Below are 19,663 nucleotides of genomic sequence, written 5' to 3' on the forward strand. Positions count from 1 at the left end.
ACCATCCTTGGATTATAAGCTTTCATTTGACACCTCTTTTGTCATTCTACCTGGTATAGTAGAGGAGTTATATTCGCGGTCGGACGGACCGACGGACAGACAGCCCAAGTTAAATTTCTCACCTTTAATACCATCCTTGGATTATAAGCTTTCATTTGACATCTCATTTGTCATTCTACCTGGTATAATGACGGAGGAGCTATATTCGCGGTCGGACGGACAGACGGACAGACAGCCTAAGTCAAATTTCTCACTTTTAGTACCATCCTTGGATTATAAGCTTTCTTTTGACACCTCATTTTTCATTCTACCTGGTATAATGACGGAGGAGTTATATTCGCGGTCGGACGGACCGACGTCTCACCTTTAGTACCATACTTCGATTATAAGCTTTCATTTGACATCTCATTTGTCATTCTACCTGGTATAATGACGGAGGAGCTATATTCGGGGTCGGACTGACCGACGCGACGGACAGACAGCCTAAGTCAAATTTCTCACCTTTAGTACCATCTTTGGTTATAAGCTTTCATTTGACACCTCATTTGTCATTCTACCTGGTATAATGACGGAGGAGTTATATTCGCGGTCGGACGGACCGACAGCCTAAGTCAAATGTCTCACCTTTAGTACCATCCTTGGATTATAAGCTTCTATTTGACACCTCATTTGTCATTCTACCTGGTATAATGACCGAGGAGCTATATTCGCGGTCGGTCGGACCGACGGACAGACAGCCTAAGTCAAATTTCTCACCTTTAGTACCATCCTTGGATTATAAGCTTTCATTTGACACCTCATTTGTCATTCTACCTGGTATAATGACGGAGGAGTTATATTTGCGGTCGGACAGACCGAAGGACAGAAAGTTTAAGTCAAATATCTCACCTTTAGTACCATCCTTGGATTATACGCTTTCATTTGACACCTCATTTGTCATTCTACCTGGTATAATGACGTAAGAGTTATATTCGCGGTCGGACAGACCGACGGACAGATAGTTTAGGTCAAATTTCTCACCTTTAGTACCATCCTTGGATTATAAGCTTTCACATTTTTTCAAAATTGGGTGAAAACAACTTGATGCCAGAATGATTTGTTGATGAAAATAATATATACATTCTCAAATTGCCTATTTTTCGTTGTGGATAATATTGTATTCAACAGTGATGCCAAATTTCTGATGCCAAAATGATTGATAATGAAAGTGGGATATACGTTTTCATGTATATAGCGGCAGCGACAAAACGGTAAAACACTGAACTAAATGTATATAATATTTTCACTGTGCCATCATTTTGAACTCAAACATTTTATGGAATAAACTTATATAAGTCAGTAAGGAATAAACAAAGAAAGCTGATATATTAAAGTAACATCAAGGAATCAAATCTCTAACTACAGAGTTGATTAGACTTCTGCTAACAAGTACAGGAAAAAAGTTATTAAGGTAGTGTAAAGTGGCATCGATATACAGATGCCACTTTGCAAGACGATGCCAAATTGATGGTAAATGCATAATGTATCGATGCCAAATTGATAGTAGGATTTATATATATATATATATATATATATATATATATATATATATATATATATATATATATATATATATATATATATATATATATATATATATATGTCTTCATATCAAGGCGAGATCCGTTTGTATCATAAGCTATACAAGATGAGATCCGTTTTGCAAGGCGAGATCCGATTTTGGATCTCACCTTGTATTCACGTGTATATAGTGACATCTCGATGTAACAATGGTTAGGGTACAAGGAAATCGATTTTTGTCTGGACCTCATTTTGCACCCCTTTTGGTGAATTTTATATTGCAGTGGTTCCACTAAATCCGCTGTAGAGGGCAGCGCACGCGATCCGTTGTGTATATGGTAAATATATATTTTGCAGACAACCCGAGATCCGGTAAATTTGGAAACATCGCAAATGAATTTCACGGTCAGCTCTCTCACTCGGCTTATGTCTAGCTTGAATAAGAATGTTTACATTATTTAAGGGCTCTGTCCAGAAAGGCGATTGTCAAATATCTCGAGAACTAGACGGCATATCGAAAAAACTTTGGAATGCTTTTTGAATGGTTTTTCAAAATCTATATACTTATGCAATAGCAGGGTTCTTATTCTGCCTGCGAAAGCGGTGGGTGTAGCAACTTTGAATTTTCAACTGAAACACTTTATTTTTAATTAAATAGTTGAAATTTAGAATTAAAAATACACAACTTTTGTTTGAATCGATAATAGCTTCTTTAATCCAGTCGGAAGAGCTTCAAAATCGTCGTTTTGATGACATTTTTAGGGTTTAGGGGTACCTCAGGTAGTTAGCTTAAAACGTAAGAAATAAATTTGAATAGTTAATGTTTATTGATAAACAAAGCTCCAATTCTATTTTACTTCAACTCATTTTAAGGCTATTTCAATAAACTAATCGGTTCTTTTTTCAGTTTTTTGGTAAAACATTGTAACTTATAGACGAAAATTCTTAAAATCGGCTATTTTTCATTTAAATTGTCAATAAATAATTAAATTGAGAAAAAATTGGTCAGATGTACATAAATTTTGTTATTCCGTCCATATAGAAACTAAAACAATTGTTACGTAGTTACACTGAGTGTCATAAAAACCGTGTATTTTTACTCATTTCTTTGAGCTATTTCACGTAATATCGAGATATAAGTTGTATTTTTTACATAAGTTATATTAACGTTAAACTGACTTAATTTATAGTTTTATAAGCAACAATTAAGTATAGCGAAATTTATAAAACCTTGTTTAAATTGTTTTACATGCTCTATAATGCGGTTATCTTAAATTTTGTTTTGAATGTTTTTCTTCTTACTGGTAGACAAAAAATGGCAAAATGTGCATTTTTGACATCAAATTGTTGATAACCAACATAGTTACTACTCAAAATATTAAAAAAACTAACCGTCGGTGTAACAGGTTGCCTGGAAACCAGATGCAGAACAGTACCATAAATGTTTTAGACTTTTTAGCACTTTCTTTAAGTGAAATTTAAAATCATTTACCACCCATGTACACTCATTACGGAATCTGTTACAAGAATTTCAGCGATTTCAGCCATTTTTTCAAAATGTATTTGGATTTTTTTCTCTAGTAATCCTTCCAAAAGACAATACATAAATGGTGAATACCTTTTACACCAACTTCAAGGAGGGTAATTTATACAGGTACATACCTGGAATTATTATATGGACAGTTCACTCTTGTTAGAGTATAGTTCGATCAAATATGAGCTCTTTTAATCCATTTCACGCGGTAAATTAGTCCGCTTTTCCTTTAGGTCTTAGTTCATAGGTTGTGATGTTTTTTTGCCCTCTCTACTATCTTCTTCCACTCTCTCCGGTCCTGAATCTTTTCTCTCCAGTTTGCAATTTCCATCTTTGATATATCGTCTAGCAGTTGATCTTCCCATCTAATTTTTGGTCTTCCTCTTGGTCTATTTTTTACTGGTTTCCAGTTCATTATCTTCCTGATCAGTTCTTCTACCCCTCTTCTTTGTGTGTGCCCAAACCATCTGAGGCTTTGTGCTTTAATGAATTTTACTATATCTTCTCCTTTATTTATATTTATTATTTCATGGTTCATCAGCTTTCAATATTCCCCTGTTTCTGTCTTTACTGGGCCATGTATCCTTATAATTTTTCTCTCAATTATTTTTAACTTTTCTTCGTCTTTTTTCGTAAGGCACATTACTTCTGCTCCATAGGCTATCACTGATCTGATTGCTGCTGTGTATATTTTTGATTTTGTTTTTTTTGCTCAGGTTTTTGTCCTTGAGTAGTTGGTGATATTTCCAATATACTCTATTACCTGCTTTAATTCTGTCGTTTATCTCTATACTCCTTCCGTTTTTGCCGTCCACCATCACCCCCAGGTATTTGAAGCAATCTACTCTCTGGAATGTATTTTCACCTATCTTTATTTCTGCTATTCTGTTTACATTGTCACAGATTTTTTGTTTTATTCTGATTGGTTATTAGTCCTCTCGTCTTTGCTTCTCTTACCAGGGTTAAAAGTGCCTCTTTTTTTATCTCGTGCTACCAGTCCCAGTTCATCTTCATATCCTATGATCTGTGTTGAGCTTTGAATAATTGTCTTTTTCAGCCCTGTGTCCCTAATTATCCTTCTAGAGCGATATTAAATAGTGTCGTTTGTCGTTGACAGACTGTCTCCTTGTCTTACTTCAAGTTCTAATTTGATGTCATTTGTATCGCCCTCATTTGTTTTAACTTTTGCTGTTGAGTCTTTTATTGTCATTCTAGTTAGTCTTATTAATTTTGCCGGTATCTCTATTTTTTTCATTTCTTTTAATAATTGTTGTCTGTATATGCTGTTGAAGGCCTGTTGGAAGTCGATGAATAGTATGTGTAATTCTATGTCATGTTCATAGCTTTTTTCATTTGTTTGTGCCAGTACGTGTATTGCATCTATTGTTGATCTTCCTTTGATCTATTGTTCTAAAACCCTGTTGATATGGTCCTATAATTTTTTCTGTGTATTGATTTAGTCGGTTTCTTATAATTGTGGTCAATTTCTTATACGTTGTATTTAGTAGCATAATTGGTCTGTAGTTGCAGCACTTAGTTGGATCTCCTTTCTTAAAGATTGGTGCGATGTGTCCGTTTTTCCATTCTATTGGCATGCTTTCGTCCTTCCAAATTGTAACCATTAACTTGTGCATTCGCTTCGTGAGCTCCTCTCCGCCGTTGATGATCAGTTCGTTGTTGATTTCATCTGGCCCTGGCGTTTTGTTTAGTTTTAGTTGTTTTAATACCTCCATGAATTCCTAATAAGTAGGTGCGACTTCCTCTTCATCTCTGTTATCTCTTATATCCTCATCCTCTGAATATGCCTTATTGTCGTTTTTGTATAGGTCCGTGAAATGTTTTTCCCAATCTTTTTTGTTTATTTTTGTGACAGATTTTTTGGTACTGTGTTGTTGTTTTATCTATTCGAGCAATTTCTTGTTGTCTTTATTATTCGTTTCTAATTCTTGCATTTGTTCAGAGATCCATGTGTTCTTCTTTCTTCTATAGAGTTTCAATGCTTCTTGTTTTTCTTTTCTATATTGGTCCAGTTGTTCCTGTTCGGCACTTTGTAGCCATTTGTTTCTTGCGAGGTGCTTCAGTTGACTTTTTTGGTGACATTCCTCATCAAACCATTCTTTCGATTCTTTGTTTTTTTGGAATCCTATTATTTGTTCTGCTGTCTCTATTATGCTGTTCTTTATGTTTTTCCATTCTCCTTCTATTTCTATGTGCTCGTACTGACCCAATTTCTGTTCCAGTTGTTCTGTATATTGTTGCTTTGTTTCTTGCGTTTTCAGATTGGCTATATTCCATTTCCTCCTTTTTCCTTCCTTATGATTATTTGCTTTGATTATTTTCATCTTAAGTTTTGCTATCAACAATATGTGGTCAGTGCCTCCATTTGCCCCTCTATATGACCTTACGTCTTGTACTATTTGTGTCCACTTTTTCGAAATTAGAGTATGATTTATTTGGTTTCCATCCATTCTTCCTGGTATCATCCATGTTATTTTGTTTTCTTTTTTATGTTTATGCCCAGTACTAACTATATATGTATTTGTTACTGCTGCTAGGTTGCAGATTTCTCCTCCATTATCATTCGTAGTTTCATGAATAGTTTCTTTGCCAGCTACATTACGATTATAGTCCTCCTTTCCGATCTTTGCATTGAAATCACCCAATTTTATTAATATGTCATTCCTCGGAATATTTTCACAGGTTTCTTCCAGGATGTCTTAGAATTCTGTTTTATCTTCTTGGTTTGCTTCTTCGGTGGGTGCATAGCAATTGACTATCGAGATGTGGGCTTGTTTATTTTCTTATGTAAAATATCCTTTCATTAACTGCTTTGAATTGTATCAGTTTTTCCCTCATTTTTTTGTTCACCATAAATGCCGTACCATTCGTTCCCTATTTGTTTTCTCCCGAATAATACATGCTAAAGTTTTTCTTCTCAATTTTTCCTTCTTTCTTCCATCGTATTTCCTGTACGGCTAGGATTTCTAGTTGGTATTTTTTCATTTCAAGAGCTATTTCTTGCATCTTACCTGCTGCCAGCATGGTTCTAATATTCCAAGAGCCCATTCTAATGGGTTTTGTTCTTTTCTTCTTATTGAGATTCTTTCTTTATTTTGTGTGCGTTATTTTGTTTTCGTTAACCGTTTGCATTTCCGAGTATTTTTTTGCCATGTCAATATCATATTTCAGCCGCTGTTCTTCGTTTATTAGTTTTTTGAATTTTCTATCAGCTGTTCTCTCTCTTCGTCCCATATCTAGATTTTGCCATTCACTATTAATTTCTTGTAGCCGATTTTCGTTTGCTTACCTTTGCTTCTTTCGTCCTTTGCTATTTTAGTTATTTCCTTTTGTATTTCTTTTTCTTTCGATGTCCAATCGTTGTTTATATAGATACGATCTTTATGCTGTTTTAGTTTACGTTTCTTGTTTAGGATTTCCATTTTATCCGTAAGGGCTTCTGTTTCTATTGCGCATACTCTTTCTCCTATTTTTTTTGCACTTCTTAGTTTTATTTGTATTTGCAACTCTTGGGCTCTGAAATTTTTCATTTCTTCTTTTAATTTCTTATAATCATTTGTTTCTACTTTCAACCCAGTTACGATCAAGCTTTTCTTTTTGCTAAATTTCTCCAGTTGCTCCATTCATTCATGTAGCTGTTTTACTTCTTTTTTTTAGTTTTTGTTTCTCTGCTTTTACACCCATTAACTCTTTATTGGTTTGTTGTTATTCTTTCCTTATTGGTTTTATTTCCTGAAGCATTTCATCGTTTTTATTCATTAGCTCTTTCATTATTGTAATCATAACATTTTCCATGTATTCCTTGTTTTCGTTGCCTGCTTTGCTTGGTGACCGTTTTTTAATTTTACTTCTATTAAAACAATCATCCAAGTTTTCTCTTTTGCGTTTCGTTTCATCATCGGTTTCACTTCAAGTAGCGGCTCCAGCATCCAGTACTCCTTACACGTCACCATCAACACCTACTAAGGAGGGCATATCCATTCAGATTGGTTCAGATAGGGATGCCATTATTGCAAGTAAGTCCTTTAATAAACAAAATTCAAGTATTGTGGTTACGGAGAAAACTATGAAAAAGGATGATGGGCTTTGTATGGACCCGATGACTCCACCTATAGTGCGGCTATCTCGTACTGCCGATGTGGAAAATAGTCGTTACTTGTTAGCTAGACTGAGGGACCCTGGAATTTTGAATCCTCTTCGACTCTTCCTTGCCTATCTCCATGATCAGCCCCCGAGTACGTGTTACGATGGGCACACCAACACCACCATTAAGTTGATGCTGGCTTCAGAGGGACTTCCTACTGACGTGGATTCCCTGCGTAAGCTGTATCACAGATTCCATGAGGCTTATGGTATTAGTACTGCTGAAGTTGAAGAAGATCTTTCGGCTTTTGGAACCTTCTTTTCCACTGAGACACGCCTCCGACTCCAGAAAATTAGGGAATGTCAGAATAAATATTTTTCAAGTAATTCCCCATCTAGCAAAAATTTTTTTTAAATAAATTGACGCGTACAGAAGATCAAGCGCCTTCTGACAATTTGGACGATAGCAAGCTAAGTTTATTTCTTATTAACATTCAGTCCTTAAGACACAAAACTGATGAATTACTTCTATTACTAGAAGAGCTAAATTTTCCTGAGATTGTTGCCATAACTGAACATTGGTTAAATGTTGATGAACCTGTGTTTATTAAAAATTACACTATTATATCCAGATTTAACAGGAGTAGATTATCTCATGGGGGTACTTTGATTATGTCTACACAAAATGACTTTTCAGCAGTGACCAAATTTGATAATTTATTAATTGAAAAAGTTTTTGAATTCTCCATAATTTATCAGAAATCTTCTGACCTCTATATTATTTGTATTTATAGAACTCCCGATGCGGATGTGCAGATTTTCTTACAACAACTACTTAGCTTGCTAGAATCTATTCCTTCAAAAAGTAAATTAATTCTATGTGGCGATCTAAATATTGACTACTCCAGTGTGTGTGCTGCTCAAGAATCTCTTCATTCTATCTTTGATTCCTTTGGTATAGGTATGCATGTAAATTCTCCAACCAGAATAACTAAAACTAGCTCTAGTATCATTGACTATGTCGTATCGTCTTTAGCTCCAAATTCTACTGACTGTACTGTTTTCAACTCAGGTTTCTCTGATCATGAAGCAGTATTGACTACATTTTGGTTAAAATCAAAAAATAATAGTGAAAACACGCAACGAAAATTGTTCCGACATTTAAACACCTATGTCAAACAACTGACTGGGACTTCCGCTCTGTTGATGTCGACATCGAGTTTTCTAGATTCATAAAGTTATTGTCTGGTCTGGCATACGAATCCTTTCCTCTTAGGCCCATCAAAACTAAACATCGTAAACCCTGGTCAACTAGAGGTCTACGTATATCTGCAAAGAACATGCGCTCATTATCGTACCTAAAAAAATTCTCGGACAACATATCCTTCCATGATTACGTTAGGCTTTACAAGAAAATTTACCATAAAGCCATAAAAGCCGCCAAGGAAATTTATTACAATGCGAGGCTGGCTAAATCAGGTAATGTTGCTAAGGAAACGTGGTCTATCGTAAATGAACTGAGAGATAAGACTTCTTCTCCCACCATAATCCCGACTTCTACTGAGACCCTGAACAATTACTTTGTAAATGTGGCAAAAAATTTAACAAATACTATACCTCCTTCTCAGGATCCGATTTCATATCTTTCTCATAGGAATGTAAATAGTTTCTTTTTTACACCCATAGTATTAGGTGAACTACGCTCTACAATAAATGCCATTAAAAATAAATCGTCATCTGGGACTGATGGCCTCACTCTTAAAATGTTTTCTGCTCTACCTGATTGCACTTTAAACCATCTTACTACCTTAATAAACAGGTCATTCGAAACTGGAGTTTTTCCAAGCTGCCTTAAGACAGCGATAATTATTCCTATACATAAAGGAGGCGATAAAGATCTTGCTTCGAATTATCGCCCTATTGCACTCCTGCCCACGTTGTCGAAGATAATTGAAAGTCTGGTAAAAAAAAGAATCTTATCTTTTCTGTTGAAATACAAATTGCTTGCTCCACATCAATTTGGATTCCTGAGTGAAAAATGCACGAATGATGCTATGTTCTTCCTTTTCGATCATGTTTACTCCAGTCTAAACAACCATCACTCTACAGCAACAATTTTCTGTGATTTCTCTAAAGCATTCGATTGTGTAAACCATAACATCTTGACTGACAAATTACAGCACTATGGATTTAGGGGAAATGCTCTTAAATGGCTTAAATCATATCTTAATAAAAGAAGTCAGTTTGTAAGGGTTGACACGAAGACGTCTTCTTGCCTGCCATTAGAATGTGGGGTACCTCAGGGTTCAGTTCTAGGCCCTATATTGTTTCTGATATACATAAATGACATCTCTAGTCTGAACATTAAAGGTAAAATATGTCTCTTTGCAGATGATACTAGTATTACTTGGAGTAACACGGATATTATGGATCTTCGCAATACCATAGCTACAGACCTAGTCACCATTAAATCGTGGTGCGATTCGAATCTCCTGTTATTTAACGTTTCTAAAATCAAAGTCCTACCTTACAACAGTATGATGCAACCTTTAGTACTTAATAACAACAGTCTAGAGGTAGTTGAATCGGTGAAGTTCTTAGGGCTTATTGTGGATAAGTCTCTAAAATGGAACTTGCACATTGATGCCTTACACAAAAAATTAAGTTCTGCTTGTTTTGCGCTAAGATCAGTTGCTACGGAAATGAATTTGTCAACATCTAGGACCGTTTATTATGCCCTTTTTGAGTCTCACCTTCGGTACGCGCTTCCATTCTGGGGTACGTGTTGTGCGACTCAATTTGAGCGTATTTTTAAACTACAAAAGAGAGCTCTTCGTTACTCCCTGAGACTCAATAGCAGAGATCATTGCCAAGAATTCTTTAAAAAATTTAAGATATTAACTCTTCCTTCTTTGTTTGTTTTTGAATCCGTTTGTTTAATCCGCAAACATGCATCAGAAGGTCCAGAGAGACCCACTCATAACTATCCCCTTAGAAACGTGGATCATAATCTTTATCTGCCAACCCCACGGTCTGAGCTGGTTAAGTGCTCTATACTATACAATTCGAGAAAAATGTACAATCACCTGCCATCTAACATCAAATCTATTGCAGCATTTCCCGCTTTTCGCAAGGCCTTGAAAGCTTATTTGCTGGAGAAAGCTTTTTATACAGTGAATGACTTTTTTATAAACGATTTGAATTCAGCAAATTGACTTGTAGGATTATTACTTTCGAGTACTTGTGTACATATTTGCAGCGGCATAGAACTTTTTATTTACTTTCCCTTTCCCCTTTCCTCGTTTGCCTTCTTTTTGCTCTGACGTTGTATACATATTGTTTGCAAAATTTTTAATTTTTTAATGTGTACTTAATAACTGTAAAATTATATTAAGTAGTATAACTCACGCCATTTACTTGGTGTCTGTTTCTGTTTTTGTTTTGTTTGTAGTTTTTTACTATTTTTTGTTTTTTATTGTATTTTTTATTTTGTATAAGCTTTGTCCACAAATTGTTAAAATTTTTTGACAATAAAGCATACCTTACTTACTTACTTACTTACTTCCTGTGACATTTTTTCAATTTTCTAGGAGTGCAGCGCTAAATACTTGGAATACCGATATTAGATTATCAACAATACTTAAAAAATGAAAGTTACCAATTCACCGGTAGTTAATGCGTTATTTAAAAATTACCTGCTCACCAGAGTTGCCAGTTGGTCTGTAATTAGGATGGGGATTAAAATAGATACGAATTCACCGGGACCGGGAAATATGCACACCCTGATATTCTAGTTACGTAAGCTCGTCCGATTGGCGCATGACGTTACAACAGAGTAAAGCATAGTCCCGTCTATGCGTTCGTAATACGAACGCGAATGAAATTTGAGAATAGCACAAATGAATGAATTATGACTGAAAGAAACTAAGTGATTTTTATAGTTTAGAGGAAAATTATTAAACTATTTACTTTTATTTAAATTGATTTTCAGTTATTTGTAAAGTTCCCAGTTTCTTGATTATATTGGTATCCGGAAAATAAAAATATTCATATAATCGATATCTACTAAAATTATTATATTTCGTTAGTTGGCAAAAATTGATTAGTGGCCTACACATTAGTAAATATAATTTTTACCAAGGGGAAGAAAAGCCCAAAAATAAAACCATAAATTTAATGGATTGATAAAAAAACAAAATTTTTTACTTTTTAAATAATGTATTTCATCAGATTTAAGTAAGAGGCGTGGAAAAGACAAAAATAAGTTTTACAGTTTTCATGCCATGCACTTTATTTAAATTTTGTGCATGTGAAATAGACGTACATACAGCAACTATGTAGCAGTTTTCATAATTTTTCTTTTACGCAATGTCAGGTTGTTAAGAGACTTGTTTAATTCTTTAATTCGGAAGTACATCCGAGACCTAAAAAATAACTTGTTCGCTTTGTTAGAACAGTCTACAGTTACACTTTTGGACATAAGGTTTTCTAAATAATTTTTAGTTACCAAAATGGAATCACCATTCATGTGGAAGGAAAAATTGTCTCCAGTTACTTAATATATGACAAGAGAGTGTCTGATAGTTTACATAAACCACACTTACTCAAATGATCAACCCACGTGTACGTTGAAACATCTTCGGATTGAATACTGGAGTCCTTCAATTTATGGCAGATATAACCAGCCAAATTATCCAAACCATCATACTCGAGGTCACTAATGTTTTTTCATTCTAACTCTCATTGAAAACTTGAAAATCCACAACTGTTTCGTTGTTAGAATCCAGCCTTTGGATCAATTGTCCAGAAATTGGTAAATCTGGGATGTCGTCTGTTTAAACGTTCGAAAATTCGTTCCGTTGTCTCTCCTACCCGTATATAACTTTTATAAAATAAAATAAAGCTTTTTGTTAACACTTTAAAAAAATTGTAATGGGTTTTCCCCGAAAAGAGCTTCATTTTTTGGTACTATGTATCACGTTAAAATATTTGATTTGGAATGTGAAGGATAAGATCGTCTTTTTTATGAGCTACAAATTTACTTTTACTGGTTCTATAGACTAAGAATATACCATTTTTTCGTTATTTTTATATGCTACATTTTTTCCAAGAATATTTTTTCGATATAATACTTACTTTTTGAGTATTTGCGAAAAACCGCCGAAAAACGTGTTTTTTTTTGTTGAAAAGTAAATATTTTTAGTCGCAAGTGACTCTAGTACCTACTACTAAATTAACCTAGTACCTAAGTTAAAAAAACTCTATAGAACAAAAGTTGCTTAACCCATTTAGCGCCAAAGGTGCAAAAACGCACCATTTTATTGTAGAATTTTTTTTTGACAATTCGTTAATTTTTTTTAAATCTTTGTATTTTTTAAGCAACCAGAAGATATAAATGTAACTAAATTTAATTTTGTTTAATTTCCAAACTCATGTTTTCATCACAAAAATATTTTCTAAATGTCCGACATTTTCAATCCTTCCACACAACTTTATTTTTACTGTAGTAATTTTATTGGCATAACACTTTTGTGGTCAAATAAATTAAAACATTATTTTTTTTAACCTATTTGTACACCAATTGTTGTAAAAATATAAAAACAAATTTCGGAGTCATCAAATCTTGTGTTTGAAAATAATGGTTCGATAACGAACCATTGGCGGAAGTCGACATATAATCCTGTCTGATCAGGAATAAGTTCAAGGTGATGCACAGGCAGTAATTTGTTGGGATATTTCTTTATTATGTGTAAAAACACGTATCCACTATGCTTGCGCTCCGAGCTCCTACAACTGCTCCACATAGTGGACACGTTTGGCGTTCCCGGACTGTGCAATTGTGCGCACTCTGTCTCAGCGCTCCAATCTGTGGCGGTTTATATGTAAGGGAGCGCATACCGTATCGATTGGAGCAGTTTCAGGGAGCGCGGAGCGCAAGAAGTTCGTGAACATAGTGGATGGTTGGCGCTCTCGGACCATGCAACAGTGTGCGCTCCGCCTCAACGGTCCAATAGGTGGCGGTTTATATGTAGAGGAGCGGATGCATGTAGATGGGAGCAGTTGTAGGGAACGCGGAGCGCAAGAGGTTTGTAAACATAGTGGATGGTTGGCGCTCCTGGACCGTGCAAAAGTGCGCGCTTCGCCTCGGCGGTCCAATAGGTGGCGGTTTATATGTAGAGGAGCGCATGCCGTATCGATGGGAGCAGTTGGAGGGAACGCGGAGCGCAAGAGGTTTGTAAACATAGTGAATGGTAGGCACTCCCGGGCCGTGCAACAGTGCGCGCTCCGCCTCGGCGTTTCAATTGGTGTCGGTTTATATGTAGAGGAGCGCATACCGTATCGATTGGAGCAGTTGCAGGGAGCGCAGAGTGCAAGAGGTTCGTGAACATAGTGGATGGTTGGCGCTCCTGGACCGTACAACAGTGCGCCAACGACCGTGCGACAGTGCCTCGGTGGTCCAATATTACGAACGTAGTGGATACGTACCTTTAGAAAGACGGGTATCCTGGTATTCAGTTTTGTTATAATCTAGGGTGGGGGAGGGGGGAGGGGATACATAAGGGAGGTTGTGTAGTGTTGTAGACAAGATGTCGATTTGTCGAATTTATGCAACTGGCACAGTGCAAAATACAGGATTGGAAAGTGTAAACTGGAAATATCTAAAATAATTTCTAAAAAAGATAGAGGGCCGTTCGACTTCGTTTTTGAGAAAGAAGCTGAAGAAGGTGTAGGCAATGTTCTAACCATACTATTTTTGTTTATCAAAACTTCCAGGTCCATTTACACTCTAAATGTTTTGAGACTTTTCACAAAAAATAAAATTGTGTATTTCAATTTTTATATCTCATTTCCGCCAAAGGTTCGAAAACGAACCATTTTGTTGTTGTGACACCTGCCATTATCAAAGTGTAAAAACTTTTTCTTACGAATGTTTAAGTTTATTTTACTCTAGTTAATCAAATATATTACATATTATTGCAGTATTGCTTTGCTTGGCGGTTAATGGGTTAAACTTAGTCAGATCTGTTTCCGGACTTATTTTAAACGTATATTTTTTCACCCTCCAAGTAAAAGCAATCAACGGCACAAATTCAACTTTGAAGTGGGGGATGGGTAGAATCTAAATTCAAATTTTCATGCAATTAGGAGTTGACCCTGAAAATTATGTGTGTTTCTTTTTATCTTTTAAATCATTTTACTTAAAATCATTTTTTAACTATCAAATAATAATTACATATTGAGTTATTTTATTTTTTAAACTTTAATAATATTTATAAAAAATTTTACTTTCTTGTAATGTATTTTTAAAACAAGCAATCATTTAAATAATTATTTTGTAACAATTTGTATTATTTAAGAATATAATAATTACATTTTGGTTTCATAGTAAGTGTTTTTTAAGAATATTAATGTATAGTTTTAAAATATTGTATTGCAAATAATTATCATTATTAAATGGTTATTATTTGTCAAGTATTCTTTTTCTTTTTTCACACCCTTATGTATGTAATAAAACTAAGGGACTTTCTGAAAGGTCAATCGTAGACTTTAAAGACACAAAAGAAGCGATACTTAAAAGTTACGCCCATTATATATCTTTATATCGTGGGAAATATACAATACAACACGAGCTCCAACCGCTCGACTAATACTCTTTAGAGCTGGCATCAGTGTGTGATCTCGCGTTGAACGGTAAATATCTAAAATTTCGTATATAAGTCCTCCCCTTTACTTTTCAGCGACGGATCTCGTTTCGCTGTAAATTTATCAGAAAAATTTAAGTACAAAAATCTTTTCCCCTCTAAGTGTGCCATGATTAATATGTTAATTATAAAGATACTTATGAACAATATACTCCAATAATTAATTTCCTATTGGTGGATCTCGGGTTGTCCTCGATTTAGTCGGATCTCGCCTTGATATGAAGACGTATATATATATATATATATATATATATATATATATATATATATATATATATATATATATAAACGAAAAACAGATATTTATTTACGATACTAGACCAGATCCACTTTTAAAAGAGACTGACAAAAATCATGTTGTGTTATCCATTCAGGATGGTGAAGAGATCGAGTCTGAATCAGATGCTTGGTCTGAAGATTCAAATTCAGACTCAGATAAAAATATACCACTGAGCAATTTGGTTAAATAATGTGCTTTCTACCTTTGAAGTTTCGGTTTTGACACTTACAATTAAAGTCTCTTAGTTTATGTCTCAATTAAAAAATATTTTCAAATTTTCCCATTTTTTCAAATTTTTAAAATGGTCTGGAAAAAAACGGAAAAAACCTGTTTTTTCCTAATTTTTCCCGTTTTTTTTCGATATGTTAATTCTCTAGGTCGATTTATGAATGAAAAGGAAAAGTATCATTCTACAGTCAAATACCTTGTATTTTAGCTGGAAAATATAAAATATAAGTATAGAAAAATTGGATATAAATGGATCAAAAATAATTTAAAAAACAAAAGTCATATCTGTAATAATGCAGGTATCTGCAATAAACGTTTCATATTTTGTTGAAATCCTACGCAATATCAGTTTTCCGTAGCTGCAATTTGCATGGGACAAAATACGTCATCACTAAATCCGATTATCGACTGTCCTATCAATACTATGCACCATTTCGATTTCTAAATTATCCCCGCAATGCTTTACTAGAATACAAAGAAACTCAGTTAGTTCAGGAAAATTAGGTTTTGTCGGGACACTGACCCAGCAAATGTGTTTTTTGGGTACTATATACCTAATACATTATAAATACAAAAATGCCCGTCACTGTTCGGAGGTATATAATATATAGGGTGTCCCGTAAAGATTGGTCATAAATTATACCACACATTCTGCGGTCAAAAATAGTTCGATTGAACCTAACTTACTTTAGTACAAATGTGCTCACAAAAAAAGTTACAGCCCTTTGAAGTTACAAAATGAAAATCGATTTTTTTCCAATATATCGAAAACTACTAGAGATTTTTTATTGAAAATGGACATGTACCATTTTTATGGCAGGAACATCTTAAAACAAAATTAGAGTGAAGTTTGTCCACCCCATAAAAATTTTATGGGGGTTTTGTTCCCTTAAACCCCCCAAACTTTTGTGTACGTTCCAATTAATCCATTATTGTGGTACCACTAGTTAAACACAACGTTTTTAAAACTTTTTTCTCTCTTAGTATTTAGATAAGCCAGTTTTTATCGAGGTGCGGCTTCTTTTTAATATGTTTACAAAAGAAATTTATGGAGGTCTTGTTCTTTAAACCCCCCAAATGTTTGTGTACGTTGGTGTACGTGGTACCATTAGTTAAGCACAGTGTTTTTAAAACTTTTTTCCTTTCAGTCTTTTTTTTTTGATAATCACCTTTTAGCCAATCACTTTTTAGTCAAGTCACCTTTTATCGAGATGTGGCTTCTTTTTCAAAATATACCTAAAAATGCAAATTATAAATAAATTTTCAGATTATTGACAGGTCTCTATAATCGAACTTAACCATAATATACAAATATATGTGGTAAATTCGACAAATATTCAAAATATCTCGATAAACACTGGCTTATCAAGAAAGTAATAAGAGGCAAAAAAGTTTTAAAAACATTGTGTTTAACTAATGGTGTCACAATAATAATTTAATTGGAACGTACACAAAAGTTTGGGAACCAAACCACCATAAAATTTTTATGGGGAGCACAAATTTCACTTTAATTTTTTTTAAGATGTTACTGCCATAATAATGCCACATGTTTATTTTCAATAAAAAATCTACAAGAGTTTTTGGGATATGAAAAAAAATCGATTTTCATTTTGTAACTTCGAAGGGCTGTAACTTTTTTTGTGTGCACTATTTTATATAGGTAAGCAAGGTTCAATCAACCTATTTTTGACCCCAGAATCTGTAGTATAATTTATGACCAATCTTTTCGGGACACCCTATATAGTTATTAACAAATAAGAGTCAAAATGGCAGTTTTGTTGTTTAAATCGCTACAGATAAAAATAGCGTAATTAAATATATTATTTAGTGTACATCTTTTAGTAGACGGGCAAAAGTTTAAAATGACGGTTTTTGAATTTTCGTCAGATCATGTGTTACCTTGTAAATTGCAAAATCTGCTTCGACAGGGACGGCAACCGTCCCTAGACTTACGATTTACTTGTAAGAAGCGCTGTGGAATATTAGCCGATAGGCAACCAATTATACATTTCACCACAATTTTACCCGTATTTGAATGGAAGAGTCCGGCAGATACTAATCTGCCGATCGGTGATGGGCAGACACCAGCAGCCAGCAGGCAAGGCACGTACCAAGCCACGTACCCTGCTAACAGTGCGCTCGGGATGAAATTAATTATGAAATAAAGTATGGGCCATTCCACGAACATACGCCTGTTTTGGATTACTTCGACAACGAATATTTTACTATGCAAAATAAGAAGAACGAAAGTAAATTGCAAATTACATTGTTGTTTATTGGAATCATTATTAGCGCCATTTACTTTCGTACTTCTTATGTTGCACAGTAAAATATTCGTTGTCGAAGTAATCCAAAACAGGCGTATGTTCGTGGAATGGCCCATAGCTTTTGGAATTTTAAATCTCGGTTAGTTTTCACTGTAGCACATTTTCGTAAACATCTTTTGGAAGTTTTTAATTTTATTAATCAAGGCGACAATTTTGCAAGTGATGATATCTCGATCCGTGAAGCAATCGGTTTGAAAACTTTACTAAATGATTATTCTTTTAATATTTTTTTACATATTTTTAAGAGAGTGTTTACCCAAACTGATGTGATATTCAATGTTGTTCAAAATCAGTCAAATCACAATATTTATTCCAAAAATAGAATAACAAAGCTGGTAAAAAATCTCACGAGATATTAATTTTCAATATATACGCAGTGACGTTTTGGATTCGCTTGATATTTCCGAACACCCCCAAAAAAATACAAAAGTATGACACATATCTCGAAAAACAAGTATATATATATATATATATATATATATATATATATATATATATATATATATATATATATATATATAAAAAACAAGGCTGAAATATTGGGGTAGCAGCAATCTCAAAGAAAACTCTTTATAATAGTTCCAAGCTTTCGAAAATGTTTATTTTCATCATCAGGGAAACTACAATCATAAATAGAAATAAATTAAAACTGTTTTATTCTCATTTCGGAATTTTCCTATTTCAAAATTTAAAAAACATTTATTAAATAATTATAATTGGTTCAGTGGTAGTGACGTTTCCGTATGAATTCAAACAAAATTTAATAAAAATCGATATAACATTTGTTAGACATTTTCAAAAATGCCATTTGACATACATCATTTTTTAAAATATTTTACCATTTTTCAATTTATACTCGATTTTTAGAACAATTTTTTATATATAGTTTTTAATTTTAATTTTTATATACGATTTGTACCAGGACAAAATTTCGTTTTATATGTCAGTGTTTAACAACTAGGCTCAACATCCTCAAATAATGTAAGTACAAACATATAAGTAACTCTTTAGTAAGATTGTTTTGTGATGTGCAGTGTTTTTAGTGAAAGTATTGACTCTGCATTTCTCAAAACAATTTTTTGTTGTTTTTGTGTTTTTGGGGATCCTCGACACCTGGTTTAGTGAGAGGAAACTATGGTGTTCTGGATTTTTGGTAACACAAAGATAGCAATTATTATTGATTTCAGTTAGCCTATTTGTTAAATACTGTCTATTTATGATTGTAGTTTCCCTGATGATGAAAATAAACATTTTCGAAAGCTTGGAACTATTATAAAGAGTTTTCTTTGAGATTGCTGCTACCCTAATATTTCAGCCTTGTTTCCTAACTGTTCAGCAAATATTATATACCTGTTATATATATATATATATATATATATATATATATATATATATATATATATATATATATTTTTTGAAATTTTTGATACTATTATTACTTGTGCAAATAGATACTCATTTTTTCAAATTTTGAAGATTTGCAAATTTTTGAATATTTGCAAAAATTTAAAAGTTACGCCAAAGAATTTTCAAAATATCTATTAGACAAGTGTATTAAAACTATCCATCATTCTTTAACCAAATAAACTAAAGAAATTAATTAAAAGTTTTATATGCTGATCCAAATATTTTCTGAAGATGGAATAAATTACAAAATATGTATAATTTTATATACTGCAATTCATTGCAACAAACTGTTCCCGAAATTAATAATTTATTATCATGAACTCTCTCATTGCTACCAACTTTTGCCTTAAATGATAGGGATTTCTCTTGTCTCAAAAGTGTTAAAACAACGGGCGCCCATATAAAAATTTTCAGAGGTGGGGCAGACGTGTGAAGATGTTGCACAGTATATTTTGTATACTTTGGAAAACCATTATAGTTTACAGCACACGAAAAGCCAGGAGGGGGGGGGGCACGGCCCCCC

The sequence above is a fragment of the Diabrotica virgifera genome, chromosome 10 (assembly GCF_917563875.1).
Source record: "Diabrotica virgifera virgifera chromosome 10, PGI_DIABVI_V3a".
NCBI classification, from domain to species: Eukaryota; Metazoa; Arthropoda; class Insecta; order Coleoptera; family Chrysomelidae; genus Diabrotica; species Diabrotica virgifera.